At 31.6% G+C, this 20,979-nt stretch overlaps 1 pseudogene; it reads right to left on the reverse strand.

The window, feature by feature from the left end:
* Nucleotides 1-2,455: 2,455 nt before the first annotated feature.
* Nucleotides 2,456-20,915, reverse strand: LOC129317053 (G-type lectin S-receptor-like serine/threonine-protein kinase At2g19130; annotated as a pseudogene).
* Nucleotides 20,916-20,979: the final 64 nt, after the last annotated feature.

The raw sequence follows: 20,979 nt of genomic DNA on the forward strand, positions 1-20,979 counted from the left end.
TGATTTGCTGCTATCATATCATGATTTGCAACACTCAAAACATGAATTTTCATGCAAGTAATAGATTTTAAAATTTGTAAAGGAAAAGTGAGGATATAACTTGTCAAACATAACAATACTCCTGGTAGTTTGCCACTCTTGTTCCCTGATTTATAATTCGTTCACAAATAATTTACATTGTGTGAGGTGTATGTGTTTGAAAATGCAACCATGAGTCAACTAATTTTTGCAGAATCCACATCCTCAATACTACACTTTGAATAAATTATAATATAATTTTTCATCTATACTCTGTTTTAAGTAAATAGAATATTTTTAAAAATATAATGGAGTCAATCTTCAAGTAAAATAAGCCTTTTTTGCAAATGTTGATATATTATTTCAAAACATTTTCAAACCTTTGATATATTATACGGTTAGTGACAACTATAATTTCAGAAAACTATATATATCTCATTGTTTCTTTTAAAGCTGAATCTTTGCAAATACTCTATAGATAATAAACGTATATCTAAATCAAAGTGCTAGACATAAAGATTTCTAACATAATATTACACCTAAGAAGTACTCCAAGACTTTGATGTAACCTAGCTTGTAAATATTTTTTTAAAGCTCTTATTGAATCATTCTTTCTTTATTTTTATGCCGTTTTTCATTCTTAAGTGATGCATGATAATTATGTCTTCAGTTCTTCCATTTGATGTTAACTTTTATTTTTAATTTGGACAACTTCTAATGATACGTTATACAATATGTAAATTAAGCAATAAGTAGATAGCCTAAGTATTCTTAAGAATATGCATTGCAAATTAATATGTAATACTATCTAAGACAATAGAACATGCTTATGAAGACTTTAAGAGAAAATATGATTTAGTAATGTATAAAATAAATTTTACTTATACAAATCATTTCTTTAAAAATATGGAATAATATATGAGCCCATTTTAAAAGCAATTGTTTCGTAGCTTTAGTTAACTATGAGTGTGTGAGAAAATATTGAAGTTTAATTATAGTTAACATCTCTAAAATTTGTTACCATCAAGACTTAGATTAAACACTGTCATAGATTATTATGTATAACAAGAACAGACTTTTTTTTTTGTTTTATGATATAAAGTTTAGGTGAGTTGGATTCCAAGGACTTACCAGCGTCAAAACATATTTTCAAATTCAAAGAGCATTTATAGATGTACTTACATATTACTTGCTAATAAAGTCCTTATATCAATAGTGAGATTTGAACCCATGACTTTATGGATTATGAGTGAGTCAAATTTTTATTAGCTGAATCAACACACGCATATATATCATTCAATGAATCCTCCCCCATTCCATCACTTAGCTAAGGGAATCATCATTCACGCATCACAAGGAAGAGCCTTTCACCCAATCCCACTTGAATGAATGGCCATATTCAGATTTCAACCAAATCTATCAAAGAATAGAATCACGATCCCCATTCCTTTTCTATTGTACATTTTCCAACCAACCAAAGCATCACAGAATAAGGGGAGCTAGAAGCTCCAATCCATGGAAATAAATATACTTGTTAATATTTTTATATGATCGATCGCAATTTTTTATTTTGATTTTAAGCTATATAACTTTATAAGTATAATATATATATATATATATATATTTCCTACTATTTTAAATAGTTTAAGGCAAGTTAATCAAAGAGATATAATAATTGGATGTTATATCAACTAAATACATAGGAGAGTTTACTGTAGTGAATTTAAAATAAGCATCTCAATATTCTACCAAATAAGAAAAGGATCATTAAATTATAGTGATGAAGTGAACTTATAAGCTGGGGGAATCAATGATTTTTATAGTATACTCTGGTCTGAATTATATTATAAGGTAAAGTTATAACCAACTTTACTGTTTTTAAGAAATGATAGTTAATATCCTTAAACTTATAAAAAATATTCAACTTTCTAATTTTACCCTTCACTAAAATTAATGACCATAATAAAGTATGTCTATGAATTATAACTTGGTGCAGTTAAGAAAGGACAATATTAAAAAGAAAAAAATAACTATCAAATTTTGCCATGTATTTATAGGATCAAATAGGACTTTAAAAATTTACTCCATAATAGGACAGAAGGAACTACATATGTAATATAACATGGTGTTATATGTTTCAATTTCCTCAAACCAAAATGTGGTATTAAAACTCACATAATAACTTAGGTTTGCTTGAGAGGAGGCTGTTGACACATTCAATGACAAATCTAAGGGGGCCTACAGGGGCAGTGGCCCCCCATATTTCAAAATTTTCTTTAAAAATTAAGTTTTTCTTAATGACAAATGCTGTAATCACTTTTAGCCCCCACTTTTAAATAAATTTCAAACATGACCGCAGATAAGGATTCTCGGATTCGTACCCAGACACATTGCTCATTAGATGGGAGCTTAAATTTGAGTCGGTACGCTCTTCTATCTAGTCTTCAACAAACACTTCAAGGGACCTTGGAATTGGAGGTAAATCCACATCCAATATCCAATCAAGCATTTGAACAACTTGACCCATGGATGGCCTGTGAGTTCCTTCATCTTGAACACACCATGCTGCTACTTCCCTATTCTAGCCATTTCGTCTGTGTCTGCATTTCCTCCAGCCTTGGGTCTAAGAGCTAAGCACATCACCTCCTTGGATTACTACATTTGTGGCCCAAGTGGGAAAGAACTTAACCTGTCCATCTTCAAACTGCTTAGTGTTTCTCCCACCTGATACCAATTCAAAAAACATCGCCCCATAACTGTAGACATCAGCTTTAGATGTGATAGTCACCCCCAAAAATTCACTCTAGAGCAATGTAACCTCTCGTTACTCTCATGGTTGCTAGAACCCTACTAAAATCTCACCCAACTAGCTTCATGAGGCCAAATCTGTAACTTTTGGGCAAAAATCATTCGGGTGGTTTGGTTTATTGATTAAACCAGTCACCTTGTGACCCAATTTTAATCCTAGTTGAACCGATCCCAACCCAAGATGTAACATTCCAAAATCTTAAACTAATACATCAAAATAAATTAGGAATTAATCAACATTAATGCAGGGTTAGATTTTGAGGACTTTATTCTAAGTTGTATTTTTTTTAAAAAAAAAGGGAGAAATAAATGAGATTAGGAAGAATTAAATTAAATTATTTAAGATATTGTTTCAACTTATCTTATTATAAATATTTTAATATTATAAAAATTTTATTTGAACAAGAATGTACAAATTTGGTTTAACCCTTTGAATTTGAGGGAGAAATAATAAAAATACAAATCAATAAGAAAACATATTAAAAAATAAGAAATAAAGGAATAATAAAATAAATAATATTACATATATACACACGCACATCCCCACAGGCTGCATGGTATAGAGTTATTTAGAAAAAAGAAACGAATGGTGGGGAGTGATGTGGGACACACACCACTTCTTTTAAAATTCACAAAAGCAAGATTTCACTTTTGCCTTTTATTCCTTTGTCTTTTCTGGTGTGCGTTGCAGCAGAGCGAGAGGCTACCACCTGTAAGTGATCTTTTTGAAGTTGGACTTTATTATCAGATATTTTTAATATGATTTGATATTTTTTTTAAAATTAGATAAATTTTTTAAATATTTTTTGAGTTTATTTCTCAACTTTATTTTTAAATTTTTAACAGTGAAAGATTTGAGATTTTCTATATATTTGAATTTTTGGTTGTTTTGACTAAAAGGAAAGTTTTGACTGTCATAGATAGATGAAATGAAGTTATTTATGGTACATTATTGTTGCTAGAACAGTGGATATGATTTATTTGGATATTTTATCCAAATTTTTATTTATTTAAGAAAGCCCTAGGTTGGAAATGGGTACTGTGAGGGTTACATTAGTGGCTGATGGGTTTAGTTAGACTCATTAGGATCTAATAAAGCTAATAGAACTATTAGATAACAAGATTACCAGATAAATTGAATCTTGAGATCTTGAATAAAAATGTGTAGTTAGGATGTTTTTGGCTATAAATTGAAAATTTTAAGTTGTCTAATTATAGACTATTTTCTCTTGGACCTTAGGAACATCTTGGAGTTTGAAATTGGATTTAATTCATGGGTGACTCTTTTAAGTGACTCAAGAGGTAAAAGTAACCAGAAGCCTAAAATTTCTCATATGCATGTTGTAAGTATTTTTGATATTATAAAAATTATGAAATGTATGTTATATGTGTTGATGCAATTTTGATTTTTTTTTTAAATGTGTAAAGTGGGTATAAGTTAATTTGTTGAATAATGTTGGTGAAACAAGTAAGATATACTTTAGTATACATTATGAGAATGGTTGAGAACTCTTTGAGTATAAATTGTGAAATATGTATATGTGGAAGAAATTGAGCATGTGGATTAAAATTGTGATTTCTTGGTATGTGGAATTGCACTATGATGGACGGTTAAAATTGTGATACATTATGGCATAATTGAGAATTAAAATGGGTGAGAGTTCATCTTAGTTAGGAGATTATTACATTATAAGTTCACATGGCATGAACAACACTTGGTTAGCTCCTAGTGATGGATAGCTGGGGCACCAACTTTGATAGGAGCTTGGCGTGGTTTGTCGATGTGCTACTGGTAAAATTTATGACACCTTGTGGGAATTCCAGTAGCGAGGAAGTCCATGGTCCAAGTTAGGGAGTGGTGACCTTTTGCTAGGTTACCCCTCTAATATTAGAGACCTTAGGTCAGTCCAATCATATGGATTAGTCCTGTTATGAATTGTAGCCTATGGACTTAGTCAGAAAAAATAAAGAGGAGATAAGGAGGAAACTTAATTGATTATATGCATATTTAAATGTTTTATTTTGATATAATATTATTAGTTGTTGCTTTACATGCCCTTAATGCTTATGCCTATATATGTTAAAAGTTAGGATTCCTTGCTTACTTATATGTTTATCTCACCTCATGTGTCACGCCCTAAAAATTTAAGACATGACCAGCACGGAAGATGTTTATCTCCCTTAAGCCTTAAACAAATATACTTTCATCCATAAAAAACTATAGGCATACATTTTTTTTATATTTTGTTTCTTATAAAATTTTTTAATGGAACTTTTATGCAAATAAGACTTCCTGAAATGTATGACAAAGAACAATAATAATCAAATAAAAGGATCTCACTCCCTACTAACATATATACAATCTTTAAAGTAAGACGAGAATCCTACCTACATTATACGTGGAGCAATTAGGACCAGGCCATGAAATTTATACAAGGTTCAAATTTTCATCAAGCAAAACTTGTTTGAAATAATTCTTCCACTCCACTTTAGCGATAAAATGCCTCAAGTAACACCATGATATACAAGTTCAACTTATACTACCTGAGGCCAAAAATATAGTTTCCAGTGAACAATGACCAAACAATAAATAATAGAACATAAATAAAATGAAAAGTTCAAAATAGATATGTAAGTTGAAGAAACAAAAATTTTCATAAAAATTCAATAAGCTTCATAATAAAATGTCTTTATAAAAATTCAAAGAAAATCTCAAATTATTGAACTGTCATAGAAAATGATAATATCACTTGATTTCAAGAAAGCACATAAATGAAATAAATATTTATAAATGAATTACTGAATAAAAATCAATGGAATATAAAATCATCAAATAATTAGATTCATAATTACAGGAACTTATCAGAACAACTAACAAACGTGGACACACAATCCACTAGGGTAACTAACCAAATGCGGCTTATGCCACAAAAACAAACATGGACACACAATCCACAAGGGTAAGTAACCAAATGCAGTTAAAGCCACAAAACAAACGTGGATATATAGTCCACGAGGTTAATGCTAATTAAATGCGGCTTGAAGCCACAAAACAAATGTGAGTACAATGCTCATGAATAACCATCCCTCTGTTCTACATGCATTGGCCATCGCACGGGGCTAACACCTCCTATAAACACCCTGCTAGTGAGGTGTACCATGGCGCATTAAGAGCTAATGGAACTGCCATTAGCAACCAGTGTTATGTATAAAGTTCCTTTTTAAAACAATTTTCAAACATGAGAGAAAATCCTCACTTTCAAGATACAGTTCTCATTCTCAAAATCAAACTCACATGAATACTTTTAAGCATTAAAACTTACCAGAATCACATTTCATATCCAATGCTCATACTTGCATTTATTGAATAATCAAAAATTGCCAATGTTAATGAAAAGGAATTTTATTAATCCTGAAAGGATATCTCATTAAGGGTAAAACATTCATATGCTATGATGAATCATTTTTCACCACCATCTTAAAACTTAAAAATAAAAAAATTTAATTAACAAAGTATCCACTAATCAACATAATTATTATTAAAATAATCAATGTAACAAAATAAATTTTAATAAGAAAAGTTAATTGATAAACTAGTTGAGACGCTATCCACTCACCTGTGATATTCTCAAATGTTAGAAGTCACCCTTTATAGCTTTAAACGAATCTTCTTTGCCACTTCAACAATGATTTTCCTTCATCAAATCTCCTATTTAACATATAATAAGGTCTTACTGGACTCTCGACAAACCTAATAAAATTTTCTTTCATATTAACAAAAGAAAAATATAACTATAATAAATTTGAAACTCTTAAATCAAGATCTATACATAAGAATTTCTCTATAGTCATTAAATTCTTAAACCAATCTAATTTATACTTTAAATCCTTCGATCCTTATAGTACTTTATATATATATATATACACACACACACACACTTTCCCATCTGAGACTTTATTTATATTATACTTATCCATCTAATTCGCCTCAGGCACAAATAGCTAAATTTTAATCACGGTATATACATGCATGCACACCCAAATTTTTATCATCCTAATATTTTGAAAATACTACAATCCCCCATTTAATCAAACCTCTTATGGCATCCCAAAATGAGTCATAAAAGCAACATCATGATTTATAAATCATCAACAATACAACTCCATGAATTTCATTTGTCCCACAATAATTTCTTAATAAATCTTTACTTGCAAATTTTCAAGTTAAATTCAACCAAACAGCACCCCAAAACAATTGTACTTCTCACTATTTTTAATAAAAAAATAAAAGAAATACATAATGAAGCAAACCCTCATAACGAGCATTTTATCAAACATTTTGCAAGCATGAATATTTTTCTTTCTTTCTCTTCTCTTCTATGCAAATATCATCCCAACAATTCCTTTCTAATAATTCTAGGATGCTAGTATATACTTGAATAAATTCAACTTGCTTAGATTTCTACCACACATAACTTCATATAGTTCATGAAATTAAAGAGGAAAACTCAAAATTCAAAATCATCATAGTTCACCCACACTCATAAATCCAATAAAGAGGGACACTTTTTATAACTACAACTACTAAAATGCGCACACATGGAATTAGCAAGAAGCAAAGTTTGAAACATCAAACCTGAGCTGGAAAAGGAAAAAGAAGCTCACACACCCCTGGTAGCACCTACAGCAACCCACCAAAAGAGAAGGAATAAGAAGGAAGTTTTTCTTTTTCCCAATCACTCACAGCCTCAGACAACTCAATACCTCAAACACACCAATAGCAAAGAGATGACGCGGGAGACAGAGCAATGACAAGGAGGATGATGGTGATGCGTGGGAATAGAAGAACCATGTCAGCAAGGAATAACGGAGGAGGTGAGAATTTCTTTTTTGGTGTATCCACATCACCGGCCATGATAGTAAATGGCAGAAGAAACAGAGAAAAGTCGAGTACGGGAAGATCTAAGCTCGCTCGCTCTCTCTCTCTCTCTCTCTCTCTCGGCTAGTCTTAGAATTACTGACAACAGAAATGGGAAAGATCAATAGGAATTGGGGAAAAGAAAATCACAAACCATGACAGTACACACATAACAACACACAAACAGAGGGGGATCAAGGAGGAAGTTTCTTGCCACTCACGGTTTCTGATGGCAACAAGCAAAATGGAAGAAGCTATGAGTTTAACAAAACCCCCCCATGGTAGCGATCGGCAAGGAAAAATTATAGGGAAGAAAGAAAATGGAATTAAATCAATGATAGAGAAGGATTTGGAGGCTGATAGGGTGATCGACCAAGGATTAGATACTGAACCACAGTACTCGCTCGTATGACAGGCAATTTGAACAGCGGCAAACAATGGATGGAGGAAGCAAGTAAAGGATAATCTCTTTCTCACTTAGTCTAGAAATTTCCAAAAACAGAGGTAAAGAGGAAACCTGATTTATATATGCCATTTTCATCTTTTTTTAAGGGGCAAAAATGGTAATTTCAAGCAACAGAGGAAAAATAAAAATAAAAATAAAAATCTCAAATGAAAAACTTTAATGATAAGAACCAATAAAAATTCCACTACACTACACCACCAATGCATGTTGTTATTATATTTTTTTCCAACAATTTATAAAAATACAATAAAATTATCTTATTATTTAATCTAGCTTTATTATTATAATATGGGTTATTGCACCATGATTAATAGTTATAGGTAATGCTTTGAGCAATAGCAAAAGGAAGGATCATGAGGCTTAGAGCTAGATTGCATCTTGTGTAGTAAGATATATACATATACACTGCCAACTTAGAGACATGTTATGCATCTATGATTGTAATTGATTTGTTGACTATGGTTGATATCTGCCTAACCTTTTTGTGAAACAAACTCATCAGAGTTTGTATTTGGGCTGGTAAAATTATTGTAGATTGATTATTGTATTGCAATATTGTTGAATGTGGTTGTCTAGCCATTTTTGTTAATTCAAGTCTTATTGACTTGTGATATGGCTAGTAAAATTGTAATTTACTTTTATGTATGATTTTGATGGTGATGTTCATGATTAAACTGTGGTTTGAAATATGCCATTTGACTCCCAGGAATTGCTTAGTTGAATTGTTGAGTTGGAAAGTCAATTGTAGTATGAATGCTTGGTTTTATGAAAGAACCAATTTGTCTCTATATTATGGCGTAATCCCTAGTAATAGGTTATATCTTGCTTCGATTTGCTGAGAACTCTGATATGTGCATTTAACAATAGTTATCATTCTACCATCTATATGGCTTCATATGAAGCATTGTATGATTGAAAGTGTGTAGACCCCTACTTTGTTGAATTGAACTCAATGAGAGGAGTATTTTGGGTCCAGATTTAGTGGACTAAATTACTCAAAAAATTGAGATAATTAAGTAGAAGCTACTAATGGCTCAGAGTAGATAAAAGAGTTATGTGGATAGATGGAGGAGACCATTAGAATTCATGGTAGGAAACCATGTCTTTTTTAAGGTAACACTGATCATGGGGATTGGAAGGTCAATTGGAGCTAAAAAATTGACTCCCAGATTCATTAGCCTATTCGAAGTTTTAAGGAAAATTGGGCTGATTACCTATAGGATTGCCCTACTACTACACTTGGCTTGTGTGCACAATGTGTTCCATATATCTCAATTGAAGAAATACCAATCAGATTCGACTCACATCATTAAAGTTGAGGATGTTGAGCTAAGAGAAACTTTAACTTATCAAATTAAACAGGAGTGAATTATGGATATTAAGGATAAATAACTAAGGAACATGACCATCTGACAAATTAAGTTAGTTTGGAAGGTTACGACCCCTGAGGATGCCACGTAGGAGACCAAGGACAAAATGAAGCAACAATGTCTACACCTATTTCAATAGGTAGGTTTTATTAGTTTTCTTTATGGGATAATTGAATTTTAAGGGCAAAATTTCTATTATGAAGGAAGAGTTGATCCCCTACCCATCCCTCTAGCCAAACATAACCTTAGTCTTCTCCAGTGTGCGTCGTAGCAAAGCGAGAGGCTAATACCAATAAGTGATTTTTTCTAAGGTTGGACTTCATTATTAGATATTTTTAGTATGATTTAAAATTTTTTAAGACTAAATAAATTTTTTAAATATTTTTTGAGTTTATTTCTCCACTTTATTTTCAAATTTTTAATAGTAGAAGATTTGAGGTTTTCTATAGATTCAAATTTCTAGTTGTTTTGACTATGAGAAAAGTTTTAGCTATCATAAAGAGATGAAATGGAGATATTTGGGGTATATTATTGTTGCTAGTATAGTAGGTATAATTTATTTGGGTATTTTATCTAAATTTTATTGATTTAAGAAAATCCTAGGTTAGAAATGGGTAATGTGAGGATTATGTGTTAGTGGCTAATGGGTTTAGTTAGACTCATTAGGGTCTAATAAAGCTAACAGAACAATTAGATAACAATATCATCTAATAAATTGAATTTTGAGATCTTGAATAAAAATGGGTAATTAGGAAAATTGTGTTTTTTGCTATAAATGTAACCAGGAACCTAAATTCCCTCATATGTATGTTTTTAAGTATTTTTAGTATTATAAAAATTATGAAATGTATGTTATATGTGTAGATGCAATTTTAATTTTTTTTTTAAGAAAACGTGTAAAGTGGGTATAAGTTAATTTGTTGAATAATATGAGTAAAACAAGCAAGATATGTTTTATTATAAATTATGAGAATGGTTGAGAACTCTTTGAATATAAATTGTGAAGCATGCATATGTGGATAAAATTGAGCTTGCTCATTAGAAATTGGAATTTCTTGGCATGTGGAATTGTATTATGGTGCATGATTGAAATTATGATACATTATAGCATAATTGAGAATTGAAATGTGTAGGAGTTCACTTTAGTTGGGAGATTATTATATTATAAGTCCACAAAGCATGGACAATACTTGGGTAACTCCTAGCATTGGATAGTTATCGCACCAGCTCCGACGGGATCTTAATGTGATTCTAGCTTAGCTAATGATACTCACTTTAAGAATGGGTATGTGCTACCAGTAATAATTATGACACCCTACGGGAATTTAATTAGTGAGGAAGTTCATGGACCAAGTTAGGGAGTGGTGATCTTTGGTCGGGTTACCCTTCTAACATTGAAGAGCTTGGGCTAATCTAATCACACAGATTGGTCCTCTTATGAATTATAGCCTATGGACTCAATTAAAAGAAGTAAGGAGGAGATAAGGAGGAAAATTAATTAATCATGCATATTTAAATGTTTTATTTTGATCTAACATTATTTGTTACTATTTTACATCCCTTTAATGCTTATGCTTGTGTATGTTAAAAGTTAGGATTCCTTAGTTACTAAGATATTTTTCTCACCCTGTGATTATTGTTTAGGGTAACGCTTCACGTAGTGGCAAAAGGAAGGATTCAGAGGCTTAAACCTAGATTGCATCTTGTATAACCTCTTTTATCTTTATGTAGTAGGATATATATATATATATATATTGCCAACTTAGGGATATGTTATACATCTATTATTGTAATTGATTTTATGAATATTGTTGTTATTTCCCTAGCCTTTTTGTGAAGTAAACTCATGAGAGTTTGTATTTAGGCTAGTGAAATTATTGTAGATTGATTATTATACTATGATATTTTTAAATGTGTGTTGTCTAGCCATTTTTGTTAATCCAAGTCTTATGGACTTGTGATATGGCTAGTAAATTTGTGATTAACTTTTATGTATGATTTTGATAATGATATTCATGATTAAATTGTGGTTTGAAATGTGCTATTTGACTTCGAGGAATTGCTTGATTGAATTGTTAAGTTGGGAAATCAATTGTAGTATGAATGCTTGGTTCTATGAAAGAACCAATTTGTCCCTATACTGTGGCACAATCCCCAATAGTGGATTATATGTTGCTTTTGTTTGTTGATAACTCTGATAAAGTGCATTTTTTGAGCTCAGTAATTTTCAAAATTATCTTTTATTGGCATCTTGTTTTCAATTAGTTTTCTTTTGTCCTTATTTTTAACAACCTTGTGATGTGCACTAGTCACTTAATCACCCAACTTAAACTAAGAAATATCCTAATGTGTATAGGAAGCAATCTAGGTTGAATCTCTCATGGAGTTGATTAAAAATTAAAACCTTAGTTATTTAAATCTACCAAGAACAACAACAATTTGATTGGGTTTGATTAGAAATTCAAGAAGGAAAGATTAAATGAAAATTATTTTTTAAAAAACTTTCAAGATTTTGGACAAATTTGAAAAATAGTTGAAATGTGTGATTAAAATGTAAATTGATCATCTTCCTAGGCACATAAATATCATCTTTTATCTTTTCTCTATCAATTAATTTTATCATAACCCTAATTAGTTTTAAAGTCATCTTAATAACCATTAGGAATTTAGCACTCTTAAGTTCTTCAGATTAATTAGGACCTTAAATTAACCCTTGAAACTAATTATACTTAAAAATAATCAATTGATTATAAAGTTAATTACCAATTCCAGCCCTTGCCTTAACCAAATGAGACCTCAAATTGATTATGAAAAGGATTAGCCAACCCCAAGTGTGCTTAATGCACAACCATGACTCACAAGCTCACAAAAGGCAACTAAAAATTAAATGAAATAAGAGATTGAATAAAATAAGGATTTGGATAGAACCAAAATCACTATGACAGCACCTCAATTGGAAAATAAACAACATGATAACCTCATATAATACTCAACTAGTATCACAAAATTTAATTCTAACAACCATTGTCATTACAATATCATAAGTATCAAAATTCAAGGAATTAAACAAGAGGTAAGAGATCAGAAAAACTCCTAAAATCCAAGAGCTCAAAGAGAGTCATCCATGCATCCTAGAAAGAGAAGATAAGCATAGCCATGCCATATTACCATCCCCATAGTTTCTCTTTATTGACTAACTTTAAAAACCACCATGGATGAAGACCTTGAGATTTGACCAAGATAGAAATGGAGTAAACGATGGATTTTTTTAATAGGTTTTAGTGAGGACTATTAGGGGAGTTAAATGTGGGTTTGGATGGTGAAATGGATAGTTTTAAGGTGAAGTAGTGGGATGGAGGCTAGGGTTCATAGGTGTTCTTGAGAGAAAAGATTAAGATGAATGAAGGTACAAGATGAGTGAAAAATGTGAATGAGGGGGCTGTTGATGTTGAGCCTAAAATTTTGATGTTTTAAGGGTGTTTGAGGCTCTAAATGATTGAGCCAGGGGCTAGGATTCATGCCCACCAAGTGCCTTAAAGTGATATGAGCCTTGTGTGTATCTAAGGGTCCTTTCACATGGCATTTCATGTATGGCCATGAATTTTGGGAATAAGTTTTTTAAATAATAATAAATAGAAATGAAAGGCATCTAATAATCAGAAAATGGATGGAGAACTTCAAAAATAACATGATATAGATGAAGGAAAAATACATAGCAAAAATAAGGAAAAAGGGAATTAATTTTGGAAGATGAAATTGTCGTGACTATCTTTGTGCTTTCTTAAGATTTTATCAATTGAAATAACCTTCACTACTAAACATTATTAACTAATCAAATCATGGGAATCAAAAGTTTAACTTACCAAGAATTACCAAGATTCAAATTTTGAAATCAAGGGATCTCAAGTTTTCACAATCAAAATGAGTTTAAACCATTTATAAAATCTTATATTAGAGTAAAAATAAGTTATGGAAGCATGGAATATTTCAGAGGAGTGAAAGAAATTGAAAATAGTTAAAAAATAGCTTATTTGCTATAGAATAGGGTAATGTGCTGCAGTTTGTGCACATTTTCTTAACAACAGGTTCTGCTATCATTTGATAACAGAATCGGGAAACTTTCGATGCATCCCGATTCTCCGTCCGACGTCTGAATAAAATGATCTAAGTATTTACAAAAAAAACTCTTCTCATAAACTAGCTAATGGCATAAGTTTCACTTCCAAAATAAGTCACACCAGGAAGTTGGACACCCAAACCTATTTTTACCACTTTTCACAACTTTTCACAAGAAAAAGGTGTCCAACAACTAAAACAAGTGCCAAAAGCCTTTCCTAATACCCGAACCATATTCATTAAACCTAGAACTATCAATATAGCACGTCATACTCACTCAATTACCAATATAACATAAAATCCCTTCTCAACCCCTTTTTCACCAAAATAAAAAGGGGGAGGTAATTTGTCTTGCATCAAAACCAATCATAACATGTTTGAGATATCATTTCTACACTTGTACTAGTATTTTGACCCTATTAACATATACATATCTCTTATCATACATAGTTACTCAGGACTCAAAATACAATTCAGAGATTTGCAACAACAAAATAGTGCAAGTGCAAGAATATGCAACCTATAATTGACAATAATATTCTATTATACAAAATAAACATAATCTAGAGGCATATAATAGGAATGAACTAATTCCTAGCCTCTTAAGCCTTCTTCCTCTCTACACCAGAGCTAGAGCTTGTAAAGTGTTAAATAAAATGGGTGAGTTAGTCAATCAATAACTAAGGTAAAACCTACCATATGCAGTCATATATTAATTGAAATCAAACACATGCATATGAAATCAAGTTCTTAAAACATGTTTGAGCACATATCATAACTTATTAATCCAATTAACATGTTTTCATCTCACACATGCTAAGTACATAGTCACAAGACACTCAAACATGTGACCATGACTCGATATATCACACAGCTTGCCATAACTCAAAACGTGTGACACCTCATACACTTACGTAGGCAATGATCAACCAATCTTATACCCTTCTTGTTTTCTCGGACTAAAACCGTGGGCTCTAACATTGAATAAGGCTTCATCCATGTGATTAGACTACTTAAACTCACCAATCGTGAGATGTGACCTAGCCAAAAATCATATGACTTACTCTCGAACCACGGCTTCCCCCACTTTCAAATCTTTGTGGTGTCATATTCCCTAAGCTATTCTTCTTGATAAACTGATAGAGAAAACTAGGTTCTAATCCCTTAACAAACTATAGGACAATATTGATAAACTATGGGATAAGGCTATACCCCTGTGCATCGAAAGACAACCTAAATACCATATGGATTTTAACTACTCACAATCCCTAGGTGAACTCTCACCAACTAATTATACCATATACGATGTTTACTTATTTTCACAAATCTCATTTTCTCAACATTATTTTCACTTTCAAGCGTAACATTTCACTATACCCTCCAGGGTCTTTTGCCCCACTTAGGCTCACCACTGCCTTACGAGTCTATTGATGCTACAGCTTGACACAACATTATATTATCCATTTTCATATACAGTCACTAATTTATTCACATTTATCACAACATTTCATTTCTTCATTAACCCACATTTACCTCAACACAATATCACATTCATCTTTCTAAAAATATATGTATGCTCATAGTTTGAAAACTATCTTGATTTCACATTTGCAAAGCAAGCCAAATATAACATCATGCACATTCATATTTTCAAAATATAGATCAAAATTATTAACATGCTTTCACATTGAAAATCAACTCATGCATATGACAATCCACATTATCCACAATTTACAAGCAATTGACATATAACTACCTAGAATAGGGTTCTCCGATTACTTTAAACCTTTAAGAGATCAAAGGTTTATCCCTGAAAATTGTAGCTTTCAAGCTTAAATTTCCAATCTAAATTGGTGATCAAGAGCTCAATCTACAATTATCAATTCTTTAACTCATCAACATTGCCAAAACACACATTTCAACTCTCATCTTCTACTTCTAGATTTCCCAATGCCTACTTTGTATAAGTTTGGGCCTACCATTGGATTTATTAACTCTCTTTAGTCTCCAATAACATTAATGAACCATTAAACTCTCATTAATGGCATCACACTTTTCCAACAACCCACATTAATGTTATTTTCACATAATAATGAGACCCAACTACCAAATGTGACAAAACCTAATATATCTAGATTTAGATACTCTAATTTACTCCCATTAACTCCATTTGAGTCAATAGATTTGAACCCATAGCTATATAGATCAAAAATCATCTCCCACTATCAAACCTTAACCATAAAGTCATAAACATGGAAGAAGATGGGAGATTAATGAGTATAATACTTATTTTTGGTGTTTGTAGCTTCCAAAACATTCCTAATGTCCTCCAAAAACAAACCCTAGTAGAGCTCAGGTTGCTAGTTCTTAGTTTATCCTTCTTTCTTTCTAATTTTTGCCTCAGTTCATGACTGATAAGTTGCAAAAATAGGCTATACACCATGACGTATGACACACAGAGGTCCCCTTCTTGCATCAATTGTGTCTATGTGCCGTAGTGAATATGATTCACACCGTGGCGTATGGCATAGCAATACTAAATCTTTATTTTCTTCTCCTTTCGATGCCCAGGTCGCCCGACTTTATACCGAACTCACAACTAGGGCTAAAACACGATCAAAACTAGTCATCAAACCTCCCTAGCCATACGCCACTACAATTTACTTAATTACTATAATTAAGCTTGGTAAATTAGGGGATTGAAAATTTGGGATGTTACGTCAACCTTTTGTGACCTTTTGATCATCAAAATAGCTCATCCAAGGTCTCCAATTTCATGCAAGGGGCTTTCATCATCATCATATAGCTTCCCATGGCTTAAAACAGAAAATGAACTTATTAAATAATAAGTTGTGCACAAATAATTCTACGTGACTTATGAATTTATCCAACTTAGTTATGAAAATGTGAAGTGAATTAAAGTGATTAAATAGAAGATTAGGAGATGAATTTAGTTATGAGAATTTTTCTAGGAGTTATAAAAACTAAACCTAGTATACTTCCAAAGTTAATGCAGAGTACAATTAAAGTACAAAAAATGTGTACTTTAAAAGATATTTTAGTAAATAACTCACAATCTAAGTTGAATTAAGTCAAATTAAACTCATGGAATTAATGAAGAACTAAAAATTAGCAAATAATGATTTTTTTCTTTTTTCAGAAATTATTTTTAAAAATTACAGATGCCCCTAAACTTTTAAAAATTTGCACTTTTTTCCCAAAAGTTGTGGAAATTACAAAAGTAGTCTAAATTATCTTAAATGCAAATAATATGCACAAAATACCCCTAAAAAGTGTCAAAATCTAGGAAAAATAATATAAAAATGATATGAACAAATGATAGTTATCACATTGGTTAAACATACTCTACTAAGGTAATAGTAACGTAGGGACATTAGCCTTATTTACCATGGTAGTAAGGTTTATTTAGTGGGTTAATTGTTGTAGGTATTATAAAAGAAAACCTAGTCAATCCAATGGGTGAATGGGTTGACCTAAGTTAGATTTTAGTTTTTTCTTTTTCTTTTTTCTTTTTTCCCTAAATCAAATTTAAACTCATAATTAATATATATTTGTACAAGATATGTATAAGATTTTGTGGGTGAATATTCTATTTCACTTGAGAAATAATGACTTTTAATTTAAACATTTTTATATGGTGAATATGGATTTTTTAATATTTTAATTAAATTATATTATTTTACTCATACCTCTAGCTTCAAGTTGGCTCCAAGTAAGTCACTAACTCTTGAGTCACTATCTCAACCTATTCAATAACAAATTCAGTTTTCAGTAACTTGGAAATTAACATTTAGAAAAATGTTTTCTGGCTTGATGTTATCGTATGATACACTCTTCGTGGAGATAACTTAATCGCTTAGCGATTTCTAAAGCAATTTGGTACCCCATTTTCTATTCCAAAATCTCACGGTTCTTTTCCTTGAATATATGAGAGTCCAAAGAGCCGTTTGGCATGTAATCATATTGTTTTCTGGCTCCTTTAGAACAGAACCCTCTAAGCCAAATAAGATTAACATGCATGTTGGATGTTCCCAATTGTTCTAACTTCTGTTAGGAATTGCTTCTCACCTCGGCTAATGCTTTCAAGCTTCTTCACTGCAATGGCACTAGAATCTGGTAAAGTTCCTTTGAACACAGAACCAAAACCTCCTCCACCTAATTTCTCCGAGAAATTCTTTGTTGCATTTTCTAAATCTTTGTACCCAAATGCAATCAATGAACCCTCCACATTGTTTCCTATTTGAATAAATTCCTTTCTTCTTCTCGTTATCACAAAGAAAAATGGCTAGGAGAACCCCAATAACAACAATTCCAGGAATCATTCTCTTAATGTTGGGTTAAAGGCATTTTTATCTTTCAATTATTTGTATAGGAACATTTGTTATCTTAAACTTGCCTGTGGATTGATATAATGAGTATCATATCATTAAAAAAGTTAACTTTAATGATTATTTAACTTAAAAATTGAAGCAAAAGAACGTAAAAAATTTTATAAAATGACTCATAAAATTACACATATGTACCCTATAAAAAAATGAAGGAAAAGCATAATATCGGTCCCTATAATTTTATCAAATTTTACTTTTAATTTTTATATTTTTTCAATATTTTTAGTCCTTATAGTTTTAGCAAGATTTGGTGACGTTTGTTCCTCAAATCCCTGTAGTGTCAATGTTTTCAATCTCTATAAGGACTAAAAACACTAAAAAAAAATTACAGGGACTAAAAGTAAAATACGATAAAACTATAAGAATCAATGATTATGTTTTTTCAAAAATTAATATCAACAAAGTCCTATAAATTTGCATGTAAATAACAAAATACGAATGTTATTTTTTACCTATTTAAACGGCAAAAAAAGAAAAATATTTTGATCAATCATTATTTTAGGGGCTTAATTGATGTCAATTTTCTTATAAGGTATTTATATATAATTTTATGGGTCCTTTTTTATAATGTTTTAGGTCTTTTTTTGTAACATTTTAATCAACTGACGATCAATATTAACTTTATTGACGACAAGGTATTCAATGCACCATTTTTAAATGTTGAAAAGAAATATTGCATCACAAATAAGTTTAAGATATCATATGTTTCTAGGCAAATAGTTGAAGGGCAGAAATGATCTTCAATCCATGTTTATAAAATCAGAAAACTCAAGATGCAAGGTCCTTTCATTGCTATCAACTTGGGAATATTGTTGTAGACTTAAACGATCATCATGCCAAATTAAAAACTCCTTATTATCATGTACATAAGCTACACGAGCAAATGCTCAAGCAGGTTGATTTGCATTCCCCTTCATCTCTTGATTTGACAGATCGAGCAACCTTAGGTAATGCCATATAGGACATTGCTAAGAACTTGTCCTTCTTCCCTTTGGAAGAATTAGAGTCCTCCCATTGTAAGTTTGTCTTCCTCGCACACCCACCTGAGTAATCGTTTAGATTCCAAGCACTCTGAAACTTGGACTTGAAGCCAGGCAAACAACTACACAATGTCATCGAATTCGCAGAGCATTTTGCAAACGCACCACAAAATGCATAAACTGCACTTCGTTGTCTTGCCTCTGACCAAAACAAGTTCCTTTGCTGGCTGGGTTCCAACCATGAGTATTGTAGAATTTGACTTGAGATATCCACCAAAATTGGAGAGATATTAGTGCTATTAAACAAAGTATAAGTCAAACAGCTCTCATCCTCATTTGGCACAAAAGTCAGAGTGTAGTCATGATTTAACCTCATTTCAAAAAGGAAGCTGAAAATATCTCTAGGGTCCAGACCAAGGACCACAAGTCCAATACTTTACAGACTTGTTCCAAAGAATCCGACGAGAAGTGGATCCATTGGGATCTAGCTCTGGAGAGAAAAGGCCTTCTCTAAGGTCCTCACTCTTCTTCCATGAAGTGAGATATTGGGGCTGTTTTGTTTTTTCGGGTTAAATGAAAATTTCATCCCTAACCTATAGATCCAATATTAATCTTAAATTCACTTTTGGACTTTTGATACAAGGTTTCCCTTCAATTCTTAAAAATGGTGTAATGTAATTAATTTTGACCATTAATTGATGAAAAAATTACAAAACATGACATCAAAAATCATAAAAAATGACTCATAATTAAAGACAATGACCTAAAAAATCACAAAAAATGATTGAGAAACTTTTCTGCACCTTATGCGGTCCTTTTATGTAATTTTTCAGTCATTTAATGGTTAAAATTAACATTTATTAATGTAACAAAAATATTGCACCATTTTTAAAAATTTAAAAAAAAATCACACTGAAAAAAAGTTGAGTCTCTCAAACGACATTTAGGGGCAAATTTTCCATTTAATTCCTTTTTTTTTTTTGTGTCTAATCTATTTTTTCCTCCTCAAAGCCATGTACCAGTTGGATAATCAAAGCTCTGCCATAGGAGCTCTATTTCATTAAACCCGTTTCTCACAACAAGATTCCCACTATCCTCAAGAATAGCTTCTTCGAAACTTGATGTAAGAGAAATCAAGCTTGTTGACCAAACCATCGTTTGAGATTGGTCAAAAGAACTAAATTAGCACCTGATGTTGCTAACTTGGCTGAATATTTCTCAGAGACGGCTTATCTCTTCTACCCACCAAAACATAGGTCTTTTGAGAGATCCTTTTGTATCAGATGCCTCCGCAGCATTTAGAGTTATTACCTGGACTGAAGAATCCCAATTCAAAGACCCCATCTCAAGAGATAAGAGTTTGATCGCCAGTGAGAGATTGGTTTGCAGAGATGGCTTCTCTTTAACCTTCTTGTTCATGGCGGCTTGTTGCCAAACGTTCGGTTGCTGTAATTAATGTATAATCTATAATTAAATAGAAAATCCTGCACGGACCTGAATAATTATATTTTACTTACCAGCATAAGATACTAGGAAACTTTTAAATAAAGTTGTCCATTTATACAAGGAAAACCACTTGAATTTCCTGCAAAAACCATGAAAAAATGTTTTCTAAAAAAAAATGAGAAATATACCTGGAAAGAAAATAAGGTTGAAAATTGGTACATTTCTCATTTCCTTTCTAAAAATAAAATAAAAACATTTTTCTACCTACCAAATACCAAAGAGAGGCCAAAATCCTTCCAATTCCAATAAGCTCAAAAAAGGACGCTGCTGTGTGGGGAAATTCTGCCAAAAGACCAAATTGCCCCGATACAGAAATTGCCACATGAAACAACGAATTGTTAGGGTCAAAGCTACACTAATAACAAGAGAGAGAGAGAGTGGTGTCGCT

The sequence above is a fragment of the Prosopis cineraria genome, unplaced genomic scaffold (genome assembly GCF_029017545.1).
Source record: "Prosopis cineraria cultivar Desert tree isolate PC_DT_omini unplaced genomic scaffold, ASM2901754v1 PC1, whole genome shotgun sequence".
In the NCBI taxonomy this organism is placed as follows: Eukaryota; Viridiplantae; Streptophyta; class Magnoliopsida; order Fabales; family Fabaceae; genus Prosopis; species Prosopis cineraria.